The sequence below is a fragment of the Eptesicus fuscus genome, chromosome 10 (genome assembly GCF_027574615.1).
Source record: "Eptesicus fuscus isolate TK198812 chromosome 10, DD_ASM_mEF_20220401, whole genome shotgun sequence".
NCBI lineage: Eukaryota > Metazoa > Chordata > Mammalia > Chiroptera > Vespertilionidae > Eptesicus > Eptesicus fuscus.
This window is the reverse complement of record NC_072482.1, coordinates 48,461,350-48,476,969: the sequence shown is the minus strand read 5'-3', so window position 1 is coordinate 48,476,969 and position 15,620 is coordinate 48,461,350.

Genomic DNA, 15,620 nt, shown 5'->3' with positions numbered 1-15,620 from the left:
ACTAAGCATGTTGAATCACATGTTTTGTTCACAGTGTGTGACTGAGAAACACAAATATTTCAAGGATTATAAGATTTTCATAGATGGGATCTATTATATGCAACATGTTAGGTTCAATTGATGGTAAAGTATGGTGACAATGCAATATTTTGAACACATTTAATATAATAAATAAGATGTACTCAATATTTATTAAAAGTTTACTCATTTAAAATTAACCTCAAAATCAATATTCAGGAGTATTTGGTTTTAAGACATTTTTATAGACTTTTAAAATACAATGATTATTATTTTTCATTAATAAACCAAAACTATGGACATATTATAGCTAACATTTTTAATGAATGTTGATTTTATGATGACAGTAATGAAAACCAGACAGGTTTAATACTCTAACTGGTAGTTGAATATAAAATACCTTACAAGAAACAAAAAAAAAATTCTGATGCTTAATTTGTTGTAAACATAATTACTTTTGTTCAAACAAATGACGAACAAAAGCAGAAGAATTGATGCATTGCCAAATACTGCTTTTCCCCAAGATGAAAATAATTTTTACAAAAAGAAATTACCTATTATAGGTTGCTCAGCTCTTGCTGAGATAGTATCACTCACCCACATGGAGTACACCACAAAGAAATGTGTTTTGTCTTTGTTGTTGTAGTTTCTAATTTGAAAGATAAAAGTTTTCTCATAACATACAAAGGCATATTTATGCTGCTTTGGAAAAGCAGAGGCTGTGACTTTTTAACGCCAAAACAATTGAATAAAAATGAATGATATAGTCAATTAACTAGTTGTTTTATCTGTATGAACCCCAACTACCTGTCTAATTGGTTGACTCAACTCGTTGCTTTCATTTCCACTGTATAAGAAAAGCTTAAAAGAAAATCGATGGATGCCATAATGAAAATATTTCAACACCCCCTGGCATAACTAAATTAAAAAAGAAGGCATTGTGGTTTGTTCCTACAGCCAGCGAAGCTCCCCAGAAATAATGATTTTTGTTAAACCATGCATAAGTTTTCCTGAGATAGAGACTTAGTGAACTCATTCCTAATTCTTCTGTTGTGTATTGACCAACAGAGACTTAGACACAGAAGCTTATGGAGAAAAATGCAACAGAAACCTGGAAGTACAATTTAAGGATACTTTTCTTCTCTTTAATCTTTCCACTAATATTTTGATTTATAAACATGGTTGAAGAGGTTCTTTAATTTAAAGCAGTGTCACAAAAGAGTGTGAAAGGAGAAAATGGATGAATTAATCTGTGGGCCATATGCACATGTTGGACATCAAAGTACTTTTAAATTTTTAAAATAGTTTTGAAGTATAACATTGAAAGTATTTAATGTGATTATTCACTTATAAGAAGCTACCAAAGAACATGTATTTGTAGAATGTTAAGTAATACCAAAATACAGGGATCTGGGACTCTTCCCTTAAGAGAATATGAGTAATTGTAAGGTAGGGTTAACAATGACTCTTTGGAATCAGACTGCCCGGCCTCAAATCCTTGCTTTTTCACTCACCATATGTGAAACTGTTATTGGGAAATTATTATTGTCTCTCTCTGCTTCCTCAGTTTGCTCATCCATTAGAATGAGAGTTATAAATGAACTCCTAACATATAAGATTAGTTAGGAGTTCACTTAAATGAGCTACTGTAATAATCCTAACACAATGCCTGGCAAATGGAAAGCACTTAGTAAATATCCGTGACCATTATTATGTTACCCTGTCTGAAGCTATAGTCCAGTATATCCCAATGTAGCCCCTTGACATTGACATATGAATCACATTCTGCTTCATGATATTCTGTGGTGAAAAGAACTTTTTTGCATCTTAAATATGCAACTCAGATGATTCTTAAATATAACACAACTAGAGGCCCAGTGCACAAATTTGTGCACAGGTGGGGTCCCTCGGCCTGGCCAGTAATCAGGGCCAATTGTGGCCTTCTAGCCCAGTCCCAATCGGGGCAGATGGAAGCCAGCCAGGGAGGGACTACAGGAGTTTGGTCAGCCTGGTGGGAGGGCTCCAGGGTGTGTCCTGCCCATCTTGCTCACTCCCAATAAGCCAGACCCCAGCAGCAAGCTAACCTACTGGTCAAGCATCTGCCCCCTAGTGGTCAGTGTGCATCATAGCGACTGGTCAAGTGGTCGACCAAAGGGTCTACCAATTGGTTGGACACTTAGCATATTATGCTTTTATTATATAGTATTCATTACCCATTTATTCACACCTTTATTCATTCAAGTATTTACTGAATAACTTCAATGAGCCCCTTATTTGCTAATTCTAAGTTGCAAAGCAAATAATTTTTCTTTAGGAAGTTCACATATGAGAGAATAAGAATCCCTGAAAATTCAACCATCCATTGGTAAGTAAACACTGAAATGATGGTGATATCCAAACACACACAGACACACACACACACACACACACACACACACACACACACACACACACAATTTTAATAATGACAACCATAGCATATTTTAGGGTTTTCTCACATATGATAATATAAGTATTTTACATCATTAAATACTAGAGGCCCGGTGCATGAATTCATGCACGGGTGGGGTCCCTTGGCTTTGCTGACAATTGGGGCTGATCGGTGCCATCTCTCCCAGTCCTGATTAGGACCAGCAGCGGCGGGGAGGGACAACAGGAGGTTGGCCGGCCCCAGGAGGTTGACTGTGGGAACATACTGAACACGAGGGGGCAGCTCCTGCATTGAGCATCTGCCCCCTGGTTGTCAGTGCACATCATAGCTACCGACCAGTCGTCCGGTTGTAACAGTCGCTTCAGCTTTAATATATACAGACAAGAGGCCTGATGCATGAAATTTGTGCACTGGGGTGGGGGTGTCCTTCAGTCCAACCTGCACCCTCTCCAATCTGGGACCCCTTGGGGATGTCCGACTGCCTATTTTGGCCTGATCCCTAAACTGGCAGTCGGGCATCCCTCTCACAATCCAGGACTGCTGGCTCTCAACCACTCGCCTGCTTGCCTGCCTGATTGCCCCTAACTGCTTCTGCCTGCCAGCCTGATCACTACCTAACCACTCCCCTGCCAGCCTGATCGATGCCTAACTGCTCCCCTGCTGGCCCAGTCACCCCCAACTGCCCTCCCCTGCTGGCCTGGTCACCCCCAACTGTCCTCCCCTGCGGGCCTGGTCCCCCCCAACTGCCCTCTCCTGCAGGCCTGGTCACTCCCAACTGCCCTCCCCTGCAGGCCTGGTTCACCCTGACTGCCCTCCCCTGTAGACCTGGTCCCCCCAACTGCCCTCCCCTGCAGGCCTGGTAGCCCCCTGACTGCCCTCCCTGCAGGCAATCTTGTGGTGGCCATCTTGTGACCACATGAGGGCAGCCATCTTGTGACCACATGGGGGTGGCCATCTTGTGTGAGGGCATGATGGTCAATTTGTATATTACCTCTTTATTATATAGGATATTTAAAGGCTATATAGTAACATGAAGATGTAACTTATTTAACCAAGGCCCTATTATTATGAATATACCCCTAAATTATGCTAAAATTTCATACATAAAATATTTGTGCAAATATATATTTTTTAGAATAAATTTCTAGGAAATGAATTACTATAAAGAGAAGGACTTTGGTTCCTATTGACAAACGACCTTCCATGAAGTTTGTCTTTCTTTACATTCTTCCTAGTGTGGGAGATTTCATTACTGTAGAAAATTATGCAGTCTCTCAGGTAAGATGATTCTATACCCCCTCTCATTGCCATGATTTATTCAGTGAAATGTGCCATAACCTCCATTTATTATGTGTGTGTTTGGTGTTACCATGATTTTGGTGTTTATCAATGAATAGATAGTTTTTTAAATTGATCCTTAGATTTTTATTCTTCTTCCAGTAGGAAGTGTATACTTTCCAACACACTGACTTCAGACTTAGACATGCAACTTGCTTTAGCCAATTAACTGTGAATATTAAGTACTTAGCAAAAGTTTTTAAGAGACATTGAATGGTTCCTCTGCCATTCTTTCCCTCTAGGACATGAGCATGTCCCAGAAAAATGTCTGTTATTTCACCCTGTATCCCAGAATGAAGAAGCCACATGGAGAAGAGCAGAAATTGAGTTCACAGTTTATATAAATTGTGCAAGCCACTGAAAATTTGGTGTTGTTACCACAGCATATACAAGAAAATGCTAACTGATTCACATGACAATGTTCATTTTGTAACACCTGGTTAATCCTGGACATTAACATTTAAAACAAAGTATTTGTTTTGCTTGTTATCACTCATCTTCTTACTGCCAATCCTTTATTTTTTTCAGTTTACCTTTTCAACCAAATTTGAGACTCTGCTTTTATAACTTGGATAGAGTTTATGGGATTCCATTTTCATTTATATATTTTGATTTTTCTTTATCTATTAATAATTTCTTAATGGCATTAGTTCTCAATCTTCTTTCCTTCTTACATTTTCTTTTTTTTATAATTTGGAGAGGAACACATCCTTACTTATTTAATTCAACTAATGACTTCCTTAAATTTTAAAAACAAATCATACATACATAATTTTCTTAATATCAATCTCAAAAGACAAATACTTATTTTTTCCTTCCAGCACATATAAGAATATAGCTCTCCTTTGGATTTACCAGATTTTCTGAATTCCATATGTTTGTAGCCAAAATCTAGAAGAGTATCCTAATTCTCATTATATCAATATACTAGAGGCCCAATGCATGAAATTCATGCAAGGGGCTCGGCTCTCACAGTCCCGGCTTCGTCCGGAAGGATATCTGGAAGGTTGTTCAGCTGTCTGGTCTAATTAACATATTACGCTTTTATTATTATAGATTTATCCAATAAATACAATTGTATTTGACAAATGACATCTAGTTTTTAAACTATATTTATAAAAATAAACTAGTTTCAATCCAACATTAATATTTTAAATAGTCATTGCTGATCCTATATCATGACTCACCTACCCTGACTTCAATTGTCTCTGACTAAACAACATTTTTGTTTCAGGAAACCTATATGTTTCAAGTTTACTTTCTCAGCTCCCATACAGCTATCATTATCTTTCTTGGCTTTCCTACATGCATGAAAATTAATGTTTGCTTTATAACTCTTGGATCTAAAAACTTTTTAATTCAATTGGAAAAAAAAAGTCAATCTGATTATTTTACACTTTTGGTGAGTTGATTACAATATTCCAGTCTGGCGTGACTAAATTCCTATCTCATGTAATTTCCTTCAATGATATATAGTGAAGAATTTGTATATGACCACTCAATTCCTTTCATTTCAGAAGGGATTCCTTATATAATATTCTTGATTATCACTTCTGTTTGTTCTTGTCAGGTACAGCAATTATGCTAATGTGGACTGATCTCTGTTTTCTCTCTTCTCCATCTCTAATTTTTTTCTAATATTTTCCCCCCATCTCTTAAATCCTAGAACACCTTCCCAGCTCTCCTCATCATGTACTTAAGCTTATTCATGCCATGTCTGATTTAACAATCCCTAACATTTACTAATTCAGCAATTAAGCTTTTTTATTTTGTTTTGTTTTTATGTTCTATACTTATATTTACTCCATTTTTTGGCCTACTCCTTCTCTAGCTCTTATTTTTTGTTTGTTTTCTTCTCAAATCTTTGATTCCTTATTTATATTTCTTTTTTTGCTTCTTTTCAGACAAGAAAATAAGTTGTATTCAATTTCTTCTGTTCTATATATTAATTCAGTTTTCCAATTAAAATATTATAATTAAAAGTTTGACTCCAGAAACTTTACAGCCATTGAATAACAACATCCCATTTTCCTTAGCCCCTTGTAGTCCCTGGCAACCACTACTGTGTTTTCTGCTTCTATGAATTTGACTACTTTAGATACCTCATATGAGTGGAATCATACAGTATTTGTCTTTCTGTGCCTGGCTTATTTCACTTGGCATGATGTCCTTCGGGTTCACTAATGTTGTCACAAATGGCAGGATTTCCTTCCTTTTAAACACTGAATAATATTCCATTGTATGCATACACCACTTTTTTATCCATTAATTTGTCCATAGACACTTGGGTTGTTTCCAGAGCTTGGCTACTGTGAGGAGTGCTGCAATGAACATAGGAAGATAGATATCTCTTCAAGATCTTGATTTCAATTATTTTGGGTATATGTCCAAGAAGTGAGATCATATGGTGGTTCTATTTTTAATTTTTTGAGTAAGTTCTATGTGCTTTTCCATACCTGTTGCTTCATTGTACATGTCCACTAATAGTGTACAAGTGTAAAAATTTTCCACAGCCTTACCAGCAGCTTACTTTTGAGTTTTTTTAATAGTAGCCATCTTAACAGTTAACAATATGGTATTGTGCACTTCAAAATTTGTTTATAGGGTAAATCTCATATCAAGTGTTCTTACCACACATAAAAAATAAGCAACAGGAAACTCTTGGTGGTGTTGGAAATTTATATTTCCTTGATTTTGGTGATGGTATCACTGGTGTTTTTATGGATCCAAACTCATCAAACTGTACATAAGAAATCTGTGAAATTTTCTATAAATCCCTAATACCTCAATAAAACTCTTTTTAAAAGTTTGAGTTCTGGAAATCATACTGTTTGTTTTTAATCTAGACTTTATCAATGACTGGTGGTGTAATACTGGAATCCTCACTTAATTACTCTGGACTTACTCATATGTAAAGTAAAGACAGTACTAATAATTAAAGTAAGTGTCATAATCAAACAGGTGGTGCTGTGCTCCATAATATTAGCAATGTCCTTGCACACCCTCCTCTGTGCTTTGTATTCCTGCGCCCCAATGTCTCTCAGAAGCCCTACACTGCTCCTTGATTTTCCGTTGTTAATTTTTGGTCTATTTATTTTATTTATTTTTAGTTTTATTATTTGTATCTGTCTACCTATTTTAAACATCGAAAATCTAACCATTTTTTATATATTTCCCAAACTGGGGTGACCTGGTTTCCTGAGAAAGCAATAATGGCATAATGGAAAGTAAACAGAACAGAACTTGATCCCACAAAACTGACTGAAACCTTGTAAGATGTGAGGGCTAGGAGGGGATAGATGAAAAGTATTCTACTTGCAGCAATGTTACTACTGCAGATTGAACAAAACAATCCTGGGTAGAGAACTCCAATGTTAGATTTCCTACCCCAAACAAATGGGTGACAGATGTGGCTACTGATAGCTCTATTGACCTGGAAGATTCCTTTAGACTTATATTCAGAGTAGCTGGAACATATATACATATTATTATTTTTTTAATAATTTTTATTTGAAATATATTTTTATTGATTTCAGAGAGGAAGGATGAAGGAGAGAAAGCTAGACATGTCAATGATGAGAGAGAATCATTGATTGGCTGCTTCCTGCACATGCCCTATTAGGGATAGAGCCTGCAACTTGGGCATGTGCCCTGACCAGGAATCAAACTGTGACCTCCTGGTTCATAGGTCAATGCTCAACCACTGAGCCACGCTGGCCAAGCTACACCTACTATTATATTTAACTAGAGGCCTGGTGCACAAAATTTGTGTATGGGTGTGGGGGAGCAGTCCCCTTAGCTCAGCCTGCACCCTCTCCAATCCAGGACCCCTTGGGGGATGTCTGACTGCCGGTTTAGGCCCTCTCACAATCCTGGACCGCTGGCTCATAATCACTCACCTGCCTGCCTGCCTGATTGCCCCCACTGCTGGCCTGGTTGCCCCCAACTGCCCCCCCCACCAGCCTAGTCGCCCCTCACTGCCCCCCCCGCCAGCCTAATCACCCCCAACTAACCCCCTGCTGGCCTGGTCACCCCCAACTGCACCCCCCTACTGGCCTGGTCACCCTCAACTGCCCCCCTCCACCAGCCTGGCCACCCCACGCAGCCTGCTGTTCAGTTGTTTGGTTGTCCCTCACTAACCCCATGCTGGCCTGGTTGCCCCAGGCAGCCTGCTTGTTCAGTTGTTTGTTCATCCCTTACTAACCCCCCTGCCAGCCTGTTTGTCGGTAGCCATCTTGTGAGGGTGTGACAGTCAATTTGCATATTACCTCTTTATTATATAGGATTAGTGAATTCTCTGTATATGGGATAAAGTTCTCCATAAAATATTCTTCCCATTTTATATAAGGTTTTAACTGTGAATCTATTTTCTACCTCCCAAATTATTTTCATTTTTCTTGTCTATTTATCATTTTAGCTTCCCTTGCTTTGTGTTTGCTTTTTTATATCTGTCTCATCCCAAGGGCTTAGAAATATTAGACTCTATATCTTCCTGGGACTGCTTTAATCAGAACTCTAGCTTCATCTAGATTTTGCTCTGATTCTTTTTGCTCATGGCTACAACCAAAGGACAGAGTCACTCCATCTCCTGAACATAGCCTCACCCAGGGAGATCAAGGCAGAATCCAGAATGTACTTCACCCCTCTAGACGGGAAACATAAACACTTTTAGCCAAGTTTATTTCTGCCCAGAGTAATACAGGCTATAAGGCCATGCTATCTTCAAATATCTGAAAGGCTATTATATAAAACTAGTGACCTGGTGCACAGATTTGTGCACATTGAAAGGAAATTGCTCCCACAGGGGGAGCACTGCTCAGCCAGAAGCTGGGCTCACGGCTGGCTAGTGCAGCGGCAGTGGTGGGAGCCTCTTCCACCTCCGTGGCAGTGCTAAGGATGTCCAACTGCTGGGCTGAGGGACTCCCCACCCCATGAGTGCACGAATCTTGTGCACCGGGCCGCTAGTATATAGATAATCACCCAAAAGAACAAGAATAATATGATGGGAAAATGTTACTTGAAGGTTTAATATAGGGAATACTTTCTTATATTAAGTATGATACATTGCTAAAAAAAGAAATGGCTCTCTAGTAAGGTACCAAGGCCCTGTCCCTGGAAGTATTACAGGAGAAACAGTGTGATTATCTGTTATAAAGTGTTTTAGAAGTGTTTTAGCCAATTGGACAAAGCAGCCACATCGATGGTCATCAAACTGTGCTTTGGGGAAGTTCAGAGTTCTGTGGCAGGAGATGAGAACAAGCTTACTTCTTCCTCCTAAGCCAAAGTTGCTACACTTTTCATCTGTTTTGTATTTGGGGTTGCATATTTCATATTATTTGGGGAAAAGTTATGGTGGTATAATAAAGTCGTAACTGGCTAGCCTAGATGACATTTAAATGCACTTTCATCTCAATAATTCTGTGATATGATTTTAAATGTCTATGATTCAATATAAAATATAAAAATATAAAGTTAAGAAACAATTAAAAAGTTTGGCCTATCATTCCCCTCCATTTATTTTTAATAACTTCTTATTTAAATAGCATAACATAATAAAAATAATAGTTTTGAGACAGTGTGGCAAATGTACTATTCAAGATAAAGGAGTTTTAGCCTAATGTTTGCTTATGCATCAGGATGTAAATTAAAAATATTAGTAAGAAGTCACCAAATCCATAGAGTATAAAAATATGCAGTATATTCTATAGGCAGCTAAAATATTACTTAAGATATCCTTTACAAATATTTAGATCCATTATGATTCAATTGTAAAATAATGTGCTGTTTTCAAAGGAACTAGCATAATATTTGCGGTAAATAAATTTTCTTTATAATCCAGAATGCTTGTAAACGATGCATTATACATTATGTAACAGCAAGATTTGGCCTCTCTTTACACAGTTTTCAGTAATAAAACTAGACTTTTATCCTGGTTTACTCAAGGATTAGAAATTTCCATATGAAAAGCCACGATTGTGAATTTCAATATGAGTAAAATTCCCAGTTCCATAAAATGGAAACATCCAATTACTTAAGTTTATTTGTCATAAGGAACAAATAAAACAAGAATTTGACTCAGTATTTATTGAGTGCAGATGATATAGAGGAAATATGGATGCTGGTTTCCATTTTCTTATTTTCTATTGGTAACACGAAACATTCTCAGTGATATTGCAGCTTCTGTGGGTTACAGAATTTCCACCACCCTGTGCCTTCAGATAACTATGAGAATCCTGTAGTCATGAACAGCCTGTGTTCTTGAATGATGTTCTGTCATTAACATTTTCTCATTATGGTTCTGGTCCTGTCTTTGCATACTTGAAAGGACTGGAAAATGGATTAAGAAAATAGGCATGTGTTCATAGAAATAAAATTCTATCCTGTGTGGACAAAAATCTTACACCTATGGACGAGGACAATGGGGATGGCGGGGTAAAGGAATGGGGTGGGGTGGGAACCGGGTGGAGGGGAGCTATGGGGGGAAAAAGAGGAACAACTGTAATAATCTGAACAATAAAGATTTATTCAAAAAAATTCTATCCTGTGAATATATATGATTGAACTATTGCTGAATCAACAAAAGGCATATCCAAAACAGGAATCTCAGTATTCCATTTTCTATGTAATTCCTGAAGAATTAAAATTTCCACACTTTTATGTAACTTTAATGAGGATTATGTTTTACTAGAGATCCATAACTTCCAGTAAGTATGGGGCATAGTAGTATTAATTAAAAAAAATAATTCTGGTACTTCACAGGCATGTTTTCTGTTTGTTTGTTTGTTTCATTTCTACTTATGTGAAAACTTTGGGGGTTTGGGGTCAGGCCAAATAGCATACTAAACATAAGACCAAAAATAAGATGTGCTTGATGAGCAACCATTTGTTTGCCCTTCTTAAGCAAACTTGAATTTCTTATAGTGACCAAGTAATGACAATTAGTAAACTGATCAGTTTCAATGACCAAGTTAAATACTCCCCAGCTGATTCTGTCATCAATGTAAACGTGTTTTGTAACACTGTTTATGTATGTGCATCCGTGCAATTACTTTTGTTATCAATTTATTATTGCATATTATGATAATGCTGTATTCAAACAACATTTTTAGAACATGTATTTATAGCATACCTACCATATGCAAGGTACCAGAGCATTACCCACTCCTGAACTTCACACTCCAGTGAGAGGGTTTAATCTTGTAAAGCACCAAAAGCTTCCTAGGGAGTAATAGGTGCTCTAAGAGGGGATATGGGTAAATTCCTATGAATAATTAGAAGACACAAACATGTATGACTGTAGCAGGTTCAGGGAAGTTTTTATGAGAGATGGCACTGGAAATTGGCTTTAAGGAATGAAAGCATTTAGAAGGGGAGAGAAATAATGAGGGAAGAGTTGGGGGAGAAAAATATACTAGGTAGAAGGCTTAGTGTGAAAAAAAAGAATTGTAGAAGCAGTTCTCCAAAAAGAGTTATAGGATGAGGTCAATGCCAAATATTTCACTCTATCATTCACAGGATCAAATCTAGAAGAGGCCAGTAGGGAATTTTCAACATATAACTTTTGGAGCTGTTTTCTAGGACCATTTCCTGCCTTTTGAAAGGACAGTGAATACAATGTCCCCAGGACATAGTCTATTTTGAAAATATCCCACTCTGAAAATGGCACCAAATGCTCAATGTAATACTCGAAATCCAACCAAAACATACAAGTTAATGCATTCCAATTTCATGTTTATGTGTCATTTGCAAAATAAAACAGCATACTGTTTAGAAGGGAGTTTTCATTTTAAAAAGTAAGGTTACAAGGATACAGAAAGAATGCTTTCTGTGAGGAAAGAAGCCGTTTTAATAACTGTTTTTCCAAATGCTTTAAATTCTTAGGGGGAAAAAGTATTTGTGAGCATAAGGATTGATTTAGCCAAAGAATAATCTTGGTAGGGGAAAAAGGCATTAAGTGATGACATAAGCATCTCATTTAAGTGGGCTTTGTTTTATTTGTAATTGGAAATAGCTATTTCATTAAAACATAAACATCTGAAGTATACAGTCAGGTAGCCCTATGACTCACATACTGTATTCCAATTCAACTTTTGCCTGCTCTGAAAGTACTTTAGACAATTAATCTACAACATTATGATAGAGGTCACCTTATCAACAAGTCTGTGCTTTCACTTATTTACTTATATCAAACCCTTTTTCTGACAAATGAAAGATGTTTCTATTATGCCAAAAAAGTTTTGGTCAAGGGCACATGCCCTGGTTGTGGGCTCAATCCCCAGTAGAGGCCATGCAGGAGGCAGCCAATCAATGATTCTCTCTCATCATTGATGTTTTTAACTCTCCCTCTCCCTTCCTCTCTGAAATCTATTAAATATATATTTAAAAAAATCTGAACTGGGATATTAATTTGAAAGCTGCCCAAGAGTCTTACTTTTATGATCAGCACTGCGGCAGCATCTTTTGTTCCTTCATAATTGACTCTTCATAATTACCCTAAAATGTGGTAAATACCCCATATTCCATCTTCTTTTTTTCATTGCTGCTTTCTTCACAAGGATCCCACCAGAATCAGTAGCCAGATCAACACAAAGCATTCTTTATAAGAAATTTGATTTCTCTATATCACAAATTAAATATACCTAAGTCATTAAAATAATAGTGTTATATTTATTTTTAATTGTTCTAAATTTCCTTTTAAAATGGCAATTTAACTTTTTTTTTTTTTTTTTTTTTATATTTTATTGATTTTTTACAGAGAGGAAGGGAGAGAGATAGAGAGTTAGAAACATCGATCAGCTGCCTCCTGCACGCTCCCCACCGGGGATGTGCCTGCAACCAAGGTACATGCCCTTGACCGGAATCGAACCCGGGACCTTTCAGTCCGCAGGCCGACGCTCTATCCACTGAGCCAAACCGGTTTCGGCTTAACTTTTTTTAAATTTCTGAGCTATGAGGATTTAAAAAAGAATGAAATAAGATGCAGGAGTAAAAGAATACAAACTGCCCAGTCAGTGTGGCTCAGTGGTTGAGCATCAGCCTATGAGCCAGGAGGTTACGATTCCATTCCTGGCCAGGGCACACACCCAGGTTGAGGGCTTGATCCCCATAGGAGGTGTGAAGGAGGCAGCTGATCAACGATTCTCTCTCATCATTGATGTTTCTAACTCTCTCTCCCTCTCCTTTCCTCTCTTAAATCAATAATAATTATTTTTTTAAATGCAATCAAGGAAAAGAATGAAGATGTTAGAGACAAAAAAAAATATCCTAAAATGATGCCTGCATATATTCTTTTCTCAGCAGTCTTCAGTGACTCACTCTGATTTAATAAGTCCTTTCCTTTTCCTTTCTCTTAATGTTGAAATAATATTATTTGTCACATTACGTATTTACAGTATCAGACACATTAGTAGATCTTTATACGTGCATACACTAAAATCTCTATGAAAAGATGATTCAAAGCAGTTCATTTACTTCTGAATTTCAACATATTCTGAGACATTATAATGAATGTATTATATTATAGACTCAATAACCACTTTGAATGATGCAATTGCTTTTTAAACAATAATGAAGAAAAAAGGAAGAAAAAGTTTCCACACATAATGGCTTTCTGAGGACAATTTCTAAAATTATGTAAAAAGCAAATAAGTAAATTATTTGTGACTGCTCTTGAAAGAAATAAACCAAACATAATCAGAATTAGTCAACTACAGTCAAATTACAGCTGTTCTACACAATAGTAAACACATGGGTTATGCATTTCAAAAAAATGCCAGGCAAGCTCTGGTTCTAGCTTATGTTTTCCTTTTGTGAAAAAAAGAAAAGGAAATAGAAAATAAAATGTACATTGGGAAAAAATGTATAACAACTAACAATATTTTTCAAAACAACCCCCACTGTATCTATTCTGAGGCTAAACAATGTGTCGTCATTGTCACCCAACTCATTATAGCTCAGAACAGAAAATCATTATGTACCTGAATCATTGCACAGAAGGAGAAAATCAAAGGTGGAATATAATAAGAGGAGAACCACTGAGGTAGAGCTTTTAATTTTGTAAGGTGCTAGCTATAATTATTAAGAACTTTCTGCTAGACACAATATTAAACATTTTATATCTATGTCATCATTTCATCTCCACAACACTATTAGGTGTTACTACTATTATTTCTGTTTTACAGATTATGGGGTCAGAGAGATCAAATGATGCTCTAGGTATCATAGTTAGTAAAGTGGCAAATGGGAGCACAACCCACATACTAGATTTATTTGCTCAGAACTAACTGGTCTACTCGGCCAAGGCTTCTTGAGTAGCATCTGAGGAGCAAGCAGGTAGATGTGGGAACACAGTGCTGCCCAGACAAGAGCCACATTCTGAATTTTGAAGAATATTTGAGATGGAGGGAAGGGAGTAGACGGAATCAATTTATACCCCTAGGGGTTACGAACATACCACGTTAGTGCTCGAGTAAGGGGGCCAGAGAAACATGGCTAAGATGATGGAAGCCTATGACCCAGCAGAAGGCAGAAAGCCTATGGCCCTCCCTCCCAGGTCTATCCCAAATAGAGTCTCCCAGTCAGAGAAGCAGAGCTTCATCTATCACCAGAGATTCAAAGATATGTTGACCATTCCCACCACCCAACACCAGAGTTTGTACACTGTGACAATCTTAGACTGACTGACCAACCACCTTACCTTCTATCTTCTACGTATCAAATGTTTTCAGTATTTTCCCCAAAGTTCAGTTGGGCAAGATCGTCGTCACCTGAACACACCAGCTATTGGATGCTGAAGCTGCCAGTTGTCACTCAGCATCTCTGCCTGTGAACATACCAGCTGATGAGCAAGTCGTGTTGATTTGAAAGACTTTTATGCATTTATGAGATTACATTTATTTACTCTTTCCAAATTAAACCTAGAATTTTCACAATGAGCATATATAGTTTGAATGCAAATGCACATTAAAATAATTATTAACATTATTTTAAGGCAGAAATCTGGCAAGACCCTAATTTTAGACATTCTGTTCATACCACGCAAAACCTTTATTTAGCCATTAAATGTTCATTTTTTCTAAGGAATGTGTTTATTTAATTCCATGCCTTTTATAAGGGAGGCAGCAGAATAGAAACACAGAGGGATTAAAGGATTTTTCAAACAAAACTGTAATTTATCTAAGCTTCCCTTTGAAGTCTGGATTTTGAACAGTTGATATGTGCTTGAAGGAAATCTCAGCAGTGGGCAAAGATGGCCATTGCCACATGGAGAAGACTGGGGTTGACGAGTGCCCCAGAAGGAGACAGTAACCAGTATTCTGTAAAGCACATTACCAAGCTGCATGTTCCATTTTTATTTATTTCACTAGAGGCCCAGTGCATGAAAATTCGTGCACTCAGGGGGGTCCCTCAGCCCGGCCTACACCCTCTCACAATCTGGGACCCCTTGGGTAGGGTCCTTAGGCCTGGCCTGAGATCAGGGCCTATCGGGGCTTTCATTCCCCGGGCTGCAGGCAGCTGGCCCCACCTCTGCCACTGCCACTGCTTGCCATCTGTGCAGTGCTGCCCCCCCTCCCCTGCCACAGGTGGCCTCCCTCCGCAGGCAACAGGCTGCGGTGCAATGGCTTGGCTGGCCTGGGCCCCCCTCTTTCTTTGCTGGGGGGCGGGGCCACCCCTGTGAGGGGCCGTCTGCCTACCTGATCACCCCTAACTGCTGGTCTGCCTACCTGATCACCCCTAACCGCTGGTCTGCCTACCTTATCACCCCTTATCACTCAGCCTGCCTACCTGATTGCCCCTAACTATTGCTTGGGGGTGGGGCCAGCCCAGCAAGGGG